Genomic DNA, 11,302 nt, shown 5'->3' with positions numbered 1-11,302 from the left:
TATTGCTTCATTTATTCTAATCTCTCTAATGTGCTATGTTTTGCTTTTTTTTCTCATTTGGACCACAATTGTTTCAAGACTGTACACCCACGCATACTGTCTCATTAGGTACTATTATGAATGGAAATATTTCAAATTGTCATTTTTTAAAAAAAAGTGGTCATTGCTCATATATATGAACATTATAAATTATTTATAAATTTATTTATATTTATTTGAGCGAGAGAGAGAGAGAGTGCTCACAAGCAGGAAAGAAGGGCAGAGAGAGAGAGAGAATCCTAAGCACTCAGCGTAGAGCCCTACACGAGGCTCGATCCCATGACCCTGGGATCATGACCAGAACCAAAATCAAGAATCAGACACTCAACCAACTGAGCCACTTAGGGGCCCCTGAACACTCTAAATTTTAATAACTTTCTTTTGAAGTCACTTCACTGTATTTAAAAATTCCCATGATTTTTCAGGTGATTTTTTTTGCCACATTGAGACTTACACCATTTACAAGGTACAATAATTTTAAATTTCTCTTTTTTTATACCTATGCATCTAATTTTTGTTTTATACTCTCTTGTAATTGTCAAAAAATACCTATTAAATAATAATCATAATATTGGGATCCTTTATTTTATTCTGGAGTTTTTATGAGACTGTTTCTAGTAATTACCTTTAAGTACAATGTTCATTTTTTATTTAAACTACATATTCTTCATCACTATAAGAATCCTTCCATTTCCATTTATTAGGGATAGGTACTAATGTTGGTCAAATTCCTTTTTTAGTATCTATTTAGATGATTATTTTTAAAAGTTTAATTCATGATAGGATACACCAATATCTAAAATTATTTTTTAAGGGTGGAATTTATTATTTATAGGTCACTGCAAGATATGAGATTCCACATAGAAACAAGAAACCCACTGAGAGGAGAAGCTTCACACATGTACAGTTTGGAGCTGTTTAAGGATAGTTTTGTTGTAAAAAGTGCTACAATTAAAAAAAAATTTAAGGGTGACTCAGTCAGTTAAGCATCCGACTCTTGATTTTGGCTCAGGTCATGATCTCATGGTTCGGGAATTCGAGCCCTCCATTGGGCTCTGTGTTGACAGTGCTGAGCCTGCTTGGGATTCTCGTTCTGTGTCCCTGCACTCTTTCTCTCAAAAGTAAAAAATTAAACATTAAAATAAAACACATTTAAAAAGACTTCTTAGTAGAGAAACAGTAAGACAAACTTACACCAAACATCATACACTACAAACAACTTTATGGTTCAGCTGTACAGTCTAAATGTTAAAAGTTCCATGAATGTCATCCTCAACTTGGAATGTATAGTCTTCAGAGGTCATCTCTCATACAACATTTAAAAAAAATATAATTTATTGTCAAATTGGTTTCCACATAACTCACAGTGCTCCTTCCAACAAGCTTATCAACCATTTCCCCCTCCTCCCTACCCCCCATCAACCCTCAGTTTATTCTCAGTATTTAAGAGTCTCTTATGGTTTGCCTCCCTCCATCTCTGTAACTTTTTTTCCCCTTCCCCTCCCCCATGGTCTTCTGTTAAGTTTCTCAAGATCCACATATGAGTGAAAACATATGGTATCTCTCTTTCTCTGCCTGACTTATTTCACTTAGCATGACACCCTCTAGTTCCATCCACATTGCTACAAATGGCCTGATTTCTTTCTCATTGCCATGCAGTACTCCATTGTATATATAAACCACATCTTCTTTATCCATTCATCAGTTGATAGACATTTAGACTCTCTTTCCATGACTTGGCTATTATTGAAAGTGCTGCTATGGACATTGGGGTACATGTGCCCTGTGCATCAGCACTCCTGTATCTCTTGGGTAAATTACTAGCAGCTGGCACAACATTTTGATCTTCCTCTTTTTCTATAGAGAAGTACTTCTCAGTCAAGGTCAATCAAGTTTTGTACACAGACTCATTTTTATGGTTCTACAAAGTTCCAATTTTGTCTGAACCTCCTCAGTCTTCAATGATTATACTGAATTTCTCAGTTTCACCCAGTCACTCAGCAGCTTGAAAAATGTCTGAAGTGGCATCTAGAATAACCAGAACACTTTTGGTATCTTTTGCGGTTAAGAGGTTCATCAGTGATTCTATTACGTCACCATGAAAGAGGATACAATCTATTCAACCACGTGTATAGTTGGTGACAGTACTTATGGCTTCCTTTTGTATTTAAAGTCTGCATTTAAGAGAACACCAACAAGGAATAGGAATAATCCATGATTCACAACTTGCTGTATCTGGTCCTGGCGACCAGCTGTGATGTTTGACATTGTCCACATGGCTTCCTTCTGATATTAGTTTTGGGGTTTGTTAGCAGGCTTGGAAAGACAGCAAGTGCTCCTGCATCTGTTACAATGTGAGGCTGTTCATCTGTCCCAGGAACAATATTTTCTGTGGCTCTTAGCACAGGAGTCACAACGGGTAATTCGGTCCCAGAATCTTTATAAATTGGGAGACAATTCCTATGTTCACAACCATTTCAATCTGTTCATTTGGGTCATCGGTAAGATAGGAAAATGGCCCTGCAGATATCTGCTAATACTTCTGGATCATCATGATGCAGGAGATGAAGTAAGGTAGGAAGAATCTGTTCAATAGCATCTAATAGGGGTGCAGGACTTTTGTTCGACAAAGGTGTGAAAGTGTTTAGGTAAGGTTACATAAGTAACTACATGTTAAAGATGACGTATTGCAAGGAGAGCCAACAGTGGGTCAACTGCAGCATTTCTGGTAACCAAGTTTCAGAAAACTGAACCATCACCTGCAATGTTTCCTAGAGCCCACACAGCTTATGTGGGCAAGCTGAGATGCCAACAGAGAAATGAATGCTGGGATAGCACCCCCGTCTACCACAGTGTTGGTCTGTTCAATGCTCTGGAGGCAATATTAGTGAGGACCCATGCACATTCAAACTGGATGGGACTATAGTCACTTCCGCCCAAGAAGGACGTACATTTTGGAATCAAACCAGCCCAGATTATGATGTCAATGGGGAGGGGGGGTTGTTTTTCCCTAGAAAGCAGTGTCCTGGTAGCTTGAGTAGCCTAGAGGTGGCTTTCCAAAGTGTTGCTATCTATGCCTTTGACAAATCATCAACCAAGCAATTTATAGTGCCCTGATTTTTGTGACTCGCCTCCCCCCATCCGTCCCAACCACATGGTGGAGAAGTAGCGTCATCAGGAAAGGAGCTTACATTTCTCCTTTTCAGCATCTGGTCATCCCTCTTAGCTTTCCTCAGCTCCACATTAACTTCTACTCAGTGCCACCTTATTCCTCATTTCTGTACTGTCTTTTCCCTCCTTCTTGAATCTGTTAAGGTGAAAATTAGCATTTTCATTGGAGGACAGGGTTGAGAGACAAAGAGACAAGGGGGGGGTGCTCAGGCTTCTCGAGGTGGCGCTGAGCTCACAGGCTCTCAAAACGTCCATCGTGGTTCAGCTCAACCACGATGCGCGTCAAACTTTCCTTCTATTCTTGAGATGACTATGGTCATGAGGGGGTTTACGATATGGTGTTGGATTACAGCCACTGGCATCACACAGAAGGTGTTCACATTCGCATTGCTGTAGTTTTCTGCAGGGAGCAGGAATTTGAGCAGAGTATTAAACACTTAGGATTTTTAGAGGACCCCAAGCTAGTTAATGTAAGGCAGAAACAGCATAAATGAAGGGCATTTGAGTTGCAGCAGAAATCATCCCAGGGAGTGTGGCCCCAGGAGACCCGAGTAATGGGGTGCCACGTGCTCTCCCTGAGCCTGGTGAGCCCTGTTTCTCAGGCCTCAGCCCCGCCACCCTCTGCTGATGCACAGCACGTGAGGAAGGTGAAGTAAATGACAAAATCCTGCTATTCTGTGGCTGGAGCTAGTAGAGGGTTGGTTTGGGGGTCTCTGTGCTGCCTCCGGTAGTTGGCACAATGCAGTTTCTGAAAGTCTACTTCTAAGCATACCTAGAAATGCCTGTCATCTATGCATACCTCCTCACGGGTAGCCCCTGCAGCATTTGCATGGGCTGTGAGTCACCATTCTTGCAGCAATAATTGCAGAGTTTCTTAAAATTGCTGGTAAAATGCTGCCCTGGGGAGAGGGGATGGGAAGCTTCTCCCCCTCCCGTTAGGACATCCCTCCAGGGAGACATTTAGTTTGCTCGTGGTCATATAAGAGGTTTAAAGTTGCTTGCAAAAACAAAGAGGCAAGGTTTCCTCAAAATTGGAATTCCACAGCAATTATCTGTTAAATAATAAGGCCAGAGAGAACTAAGGAATATGTAAAATAGTCCTTACTAAAATCTTTGGAGAGCTCCCTTCTTCTGCCTAAATGTACCTCCTGGGGACGTCATGATGTCTCTGCCAGGTCTTGTGTAATAATAGCATTGGAGAACATTACTAAACACATAAAAATACCAAGCTAAACATTAGCTTGTTCAATTTCATTTCAACCCATGAGTCTATAATCATAACTAATGGATAAATGATGATTTAGACTCAGCTGTGTCAATTACATTTGCCTTAGTCACAGGGCTATTTAAGTGGGAAAACCTGCATTACCAAATGTAGCTTGCTGAGACTATAGATGGCGAGAGAGTAAATTGCACTAATCCAACCCAACAAATATTTATTGAACATCTAACATGAACTAGGCACCATACGATGCTAGACTTAGTGATCAAAGTCTAGATTCCGTTAGTGCCGTAAGCAAGGATCTAAGGTTTCCACTCACCTTTCTGCCTTTTTCCTACCGACCTCTCTCCTTTCTCCCTTACCTGGGCCTCCCTATGACTCATTGTATTTTAAAATTCTTTTGAGGACACTATGACTGAAAGGTAATAGTAGCAATAATGACAACAACAACAACAACAACAGAAGTAATTGCTAATATTTACTGAATCTGTACTTTTTACCAGCCACTGTTCTAACTGCATTAACTCATTTACCCCTAACAGCACATTGGGGTCAGCGCTATGATTGCTGTACAACATTAAGTCACTTCCTTAAGCCCACACAGACAGAAGTATCAGAGCCACGCTTTGAAATTGATCTCAGTTTTTCTAGCGAATAGTCAATGAGCCAGGCTCCAGCAATCCTTGCGCTGAGAGCACCTGCAAGTATGTTTCTGGAAGGAATGCACAGCAAAGTTTAACTCAGCCGGACCATAAAGTGCTATTGTCACTGTGGCCTCTATATTTAGGAAGTAACTTGAAGAAATTTGGCTGAATCCAGGGGGAAAGAAAATGAAAGCCAAAATTAAACAGTAATGAAAATTAGGGTTGTGAAAAAATATTTAGAGTTTGAATTCTATGATGCATGGCGACCTGAGTGTTTTCAAGGATACAAAGAGCCATATGAAAGAATTATGACTAGTGATTAGCCACTTCTACAGAAGAAACAGCAGAAGAAATAGAGACCTTTAAATAGAAGAGCTAAGTAAGATATAAGGTAATGCTTACTGACAGCTTACTGAGAACCATTGGAAAATCTGCAAAGGGGGATTCATGAGATTTAGAGAAGAGGTCATGAATTCCAGATGGTTAAAGTGTCATTCTGTCAAAGCTCTGGACAAATGAGTGCTCTTCGGAGTGTTCTCTGTGCAGCTCCAGCAGTTAATTTATTCCCTCAGTCTTTATTGAGTATCTACCATTTGCCAGTTACTGTGTGAGCTGCCTGGTTACAGTGGTGAAGGGAAACCGATGTGGGTTCAGCCTTCATGGAATTTACAGTCTAATGGAGCAGACCGATAAAAAAATCAAATCACCAGCTAATAAATAGAAAACTGCCTGACTAGATATCCTGAGGGTATCTGTCTTCCCACCACCCCTCCAGCCCACCCCCACCCCCACCCCCACCCATGTCCTGCTTCCACTGGCTCAGCCAAGCTGAGAGCCCAGCCTTGCGCAAGGCCCCTGGGGAGGCAGGGTGGGGTAGAAACCCAAGAAGGTTCCACAGCTGGCAGCTTCTGTAAAATAAAAACCCAAACCCTCAAGGAATGAAGATTCCCTAGGGTAGAGGAAGTAGTTAGGTAGAGCAGAGAGTCCTAAAACCAGAAAGTGATTTCTTTAGGCTTGAGGGGAAGAAAGAGAAAGAAAAAATAAAGACCAGTGGTTCTGGGGGAGAATAGCGCTAGATGTAGCGAGACTCCTGCAAGAGAGTGGGATCCCAGGAGCCGAGGGCATCTGCGATCCCTATCCAACGTCACAGCCCCACTGGAGGGTGGTGACGCCCCAGGGGAGAAAACTCCTCAGGCAGAACAGGGCCGTTTTTTATCTGGTTTATAGAATGGATGTCACTTGGGGAAAGGATTCTGCCGCTGACGTTTGAAAACTGCTGGACAAAACCATTTCTTAATGGCTTTATTCTGAGCATTTTGTACTTTGAATCCAGGCTAGGGTAACTGTAGGACCTCTGCTTTCCCTACACAGGCACCCCAGTTCCACCAGTGTCACATGCACATGTGCATTTATGCTCTTTGTTCCCCCCTCCTTGAGGCGATGTGCACACAGATGCATCTCCTGTGGTGCCCTGCCACTCCTGCACACCGCTCCTGGGTTCTTTTACTTCCAGTCCTTCCTGTTTTTTCTTCTTTGTTTTTCTACGCTCTATTCTCTTTCTTTTGCTTCTACCTCTTTTCCCATACCACATGGATGAATTGTTCAGTTAGAAAGATAACAAACTATTAGCTTAGGGAGTGTTGTCACAGAATCATGTATCTTAAGAATGGTGATTTTCCAGGACAATCACTGTGGTCATGGTGGTGAATATTCACCTGATGCCTGTTATTTCCTGGGTGTTGGGTTAGATGTGTGGAAGGATAGCCTCACTTAAGCCTCGCAACAAACAATGTGGGTCAGGCCTTATTATGAGCGCCTAGTGCCAGAGAGGAAAATCAAGCACAGAGATTTTAGGTAATTTGCTCAAGTTCACACCACTAATAAAAGTGGCAGAGGTGGAATCCAAGCAAAATCCAAGTTCTTCACCACTTGCTATCGCGTCTGGGAACAAATAGAGCTTATTCTCCTATTCGATTGTATGTATTGACTTCTTCACACAAGTACAGCACTGCTCCAGATTACGGTCCCTACACCATGCAATCATTGTTATCTTTCTACCAATCACATTCTTCAGTAAGTCCATATAATTACTAAAACATACAAATAAGGTAATAGATGCTCGTTACATATCTTTCCTAAGAGTTAAAAATGACCTTAGAGAATTAAAATTGTCCAGATATATAAGTTTATATGATAAATAATACAATAATCTATGCACAATAAAGTGACATAAGGTACATATTTTCTACTTTGTCTTTAGCCTCAGATTCTATATGCTTATTATTTAGTTTAATAATTTATAACCAATAATAAACAGATTAAATACATCTGATTATATGTGTCAAGCTGTTGGCTTTATCTTTCTTCCTTGTAGCTTTCCTTGGAGAATCATTGAAACTGGGGCCTACTTCTGACATTTGGTGAATCTTAGCCTTAGTAATTTCTCACATGCTGGTAAATATTTGTGAGTTGATATATGTGTGTGTGAGTGTTTACACAGGAAAACAAACTCCAAGAAAACAAAATTAGAGGAAGAATTAAGTAACTCAGAGTCGCCTGTAAAGTTTTAATAAATTTCTAACATGTGAGATTGCCTTTGAAACAACAAAGTAAAATGGAAAATTTATTTATTTATCTACTTAATTCAAATCCAAAATATTTCATATCAAATATGTGTGCCTCATTAAGAATACATATTTGAAATTACAATTCATAGACTAAGTTAAAAAATTTTTTTTAGTTTATTTATTTTTTGAGAGCTAGAGAGTGAGCGAGCAAGAGAGGGTCAGAGAGAGAGGTAGAAAGGCAATCCCAAGCAATCTCCATACTCTCAGTGCAGAGCCCGATGTGGGGCTTGAACTAATGAACTGTGAGATCATGACCTGAGTTGAAATCAGGAGTCAAATGCTTAACTAACTGAGCCACCTAGGAGCCCCCATCAACTGAATTTTTCATGACACCTCAGAGAGTCAGTTCATTTAGTTGCTTCCCAGAAGTAGAACATGTTTCTGTCTCTTCTTGGTAATGAAGCTAGAACGGAGTTAAATACGGTGCCAAGATTGTATTATGTTTTACAATTCACAAAACCCTTTCTCATACATGAGTTCATTGATACATAAAAGCAGGGCTAAGTGGGCAGCATAAGGGCCATAGGGCTGAGCCTCTTAAACCTTTTGCATTCCTCTAAGTCCAGTGCTTTTTCTAATATAATGCACACATCCCTTGTGGTGGGCCACAGTTTTCAAAAACAATTTTTTTGTTTTTGTAGAGTCCTTTTTTGTTAAAAATGTCCTTTCATCTGCAGAACTATATGACTAAAGGTTCTTACCCTGGGATTCATGAAACTACAGGGGGTCCATGCCTGGGCCTTAGGGTTCTGTGGTGCTTTTAAAGTCAGATGTAAATTGTTCAGTGCAAATGCAGGGCAGCGTTTATTTGAGGCAAAGCTAGTGGTTTTCAAAACATTCTTAAATCTGTGGATCTCCTGCTTCCAAAGACCTAAGTCCACTGAGTTAGATATTCCCAAGTGAGTCTTCACTTCTCTTATTTTGTGATGTGCTTCATAATTAAGGATTCAGAACGACATGGTCATGTCATGAAAATAATGTCTTCAGAATGAATTTATGAGACCATGTAGCCTAAGTCACTTTGCTTTGCTTCCTGCTTGGTTAGGTAGCTAGTCTTACTGATATTTGGAAGAGGAGAATTTAACCATCAATTCTGAAATTTAACTACTCAGTGTTGTTCAAAAGTGGAACTTGAAAAAAAATATTTCTCCTCATTATCCATCTCAAAGCCACAACTTAGAAATTAAGAGCATAGGTCCTAAAGCCAGAAAACTTGGCTTCTAACGTCTAAACTTGGAAATTGTGAATTTCTAGAGTTTATTAACTGTGGAAATATTTGTGAACCTCTCTATGCCCAGCTATCCTTTTTTTCCCCTTGTGACAAATCTATATGACATAAAATCTATATGACCATTTTTAAGTGTACAGTTCAGTGGCATTAAGTACATTCATTCATTTCATTGTGTACCTGTTGCTACCATCTATCTCCAGAACTTTGTCATCATTCCAAACTGAAACTCCACACCCATTAAGCAATAACTCTCCATTTTCATTCCCCTCCAGCCCCTGGAAACTACCATTCTACTTTCTCTATCAATTTGATTGCTCTAGGTACCTTATTTAAGTGGAATTGTATAATATGTATACTTTCATGACTGGCTTATTTTATTTAGCACAATGCCTTAAAAATTTTTAAACATTTATTTATTTTTGAGAGATGGATCATGAGCAGGGAAGGGGAAGAGAGAGAGGAAGACACAGAATCTGAAGCAGTCTCCTGGCTTTAACCTGTCAGCACAGAGCCTGATGCAGGGCTCGAACCCATGAACTGTGAGATTGTGACCTGAGCCAAAGTCAGATGCTTAACCAACTGAGCCACCTAGGCACCCCATAGAATGATGCCTTTTAGATTCATCCATGATGTAACATGTGCCAGGACTGTTTTCCTTTTGAAGGCTGAATTATATTCCACTGTATGCACATATACCACATTTTGCTTATCCATTCCTCCATCAATGGACATCTGGGTTGCTTTCAACTTTTGGCCTTTGTGAATAATGCTGCTATGAATGTGTTCAAAACTCTGCATTAAATTCTTTTGTGTATATACCTAGAAGTAAAATTGCTCGATAATATAATAAATTTATTTTTCTATTTTTTGAGGAAATGCCATTCTGTTTTCCACAGTGGCTGCACCATTTTACATTCCTACAAGCAGTGTTGGAGCAGGGTTTCAATTTCTCCACATCCTCACCAACGTTTAGTATTTCTTGTTTTGTTTTGTTTCATGGTAACTATCATAATAGGTGTGGAATGGTATTTCACTCTGGGGTTGATTTGCATTTCAATAATAATTAGTGATCTTGAACATCTTTTCATCTGCATTTTGGCCATTTGTGTGCCTTCTTTGGAAAAATGTCTACTTAAGTCCTTTGCCCATTTATTAATTAGGTTTTCTTTGGTTGTTGTTGAGTTGTAGTTGTTTATATATACTAATCTCTTACTAGATATATGATTTGAAAACATTTTCTCCCATTATGTGGACCAGTTACCCTTTTCAAAATGGAGATTCTTGGGGTGCCAGGGTGGCTCAGTTGGTTAAGCATCCGACTTCAGCTCAGGTCATGATATTACAGTTTATGGGATTGAGCCCCATGTCAGGCTCTGTGCTGGGTTCTGTGCTGACAGCTCAGAGTCTGGAGCCTGCTTTGGATTCTGTGTTGCCCTCTCTCTCTGCCTCCTTCCACTCATTCTCTGTCTCTCTCCATCTCTCAGAACTGAATAAACGTTAAAAAAAATTTCAGGGGCACCTGGGTGGCTCAATTGGATGAGCATCTGACTTTGGCTCATGTTATAATCTCACGGTTTGTGGGTTTGAGCCCCGCATCAGGCTCTGTGCCAATGGCTCAGAGCCTGGAGCCTGCTTCAGAGTCTGTGTCTCTCTCTCTCCCCTGATCACACTGTCTCTCTCTGTCTCTCAAAAATAAATAAATGTTTAAAATTTTTTTTTAATTTTCAAAATGAAGATTCTGTCCGTTCTCACTTCATAGGTATATTAGTTTCCATGACTGTGGTAACAAATTATTACTGACCTGGTGGAATTTTACAGAAGTTTATTTTCTCACAGTTCTGGAGACCTGAGTCTGAAATCAATAGCACTTGCTCCAAATCAAGGTATTTGCAGAGCCATGTTCCCTCCAGAGGCTTTAGGGAAGGATCAGTTCCTTGCCTTGAGGAAGGATCCTTTGGGTAGCTTCTGGCATTGCTTTCTCTAGGCTTCCACAGTCATGTGGCCTCCTCCTCTTCCACCTGTTTCACCTCTTCCTCTGCCATCCTCTTGGGGCACTTATGGTGGCATATGGGTCTCCCCCTGTCAGTCCAGGATGATTGAGCTCCTTGTCTTAGTATCCTTAATTAAATCACACCAGCAAAAGAGATTTTTTTCCCAAATAAAGTAATATTCACAAGATCCAGGCATCAGGAGCTCCTGACTGTTTAGGTGACCAGTACTCTGACTCACAGAGTGGGATAGTTTCTGAGGAATCATAAATGGACCTATGTTAATATCTACCATTGTTCCTAGGCTAGGGTAAGCATGTTATCAGTGTAGGAGCTGTTATCATTATTACATATTCAATAACAGTGGTGCCAATCACATG

At 40.2% G+C, this 11,302-nt stretch overlaps 1 pseudogene; it reads right to left on the bottom strand.

The window, feature by feature from the left end:
• Positions 1 to 1,280: 1,280 nt before the first annotated feature.
• Positions 1,281 to 3,465, bottom strand: LOC115277440 (annotated as a pseudogene).
• Between the last annotated feature and the right edge of the window lie 7,837 nt (positions 3,466 to 11,302).

This window comes from Suricata suricatta, chromosome 14, assembly GCF_006229205.1.
Source record: "Suricata suricatta isolate VVHF042 chromosome 14, meerkat_22Aug2017_6uvM2_HiC, whole genome shotgun sequence".
NCBI classification, from domain to species: domain Eukaryota; kingdom Metazoa; phylum Chordata; class Mammalia; order Carnivora; family Herpestidae; genus Suricata; species Suricata suricatta.
Note: the sequence above shows the minus strand (reverse complement) of the source record. Positions and strands in the feature narration are given on the sequence as shown.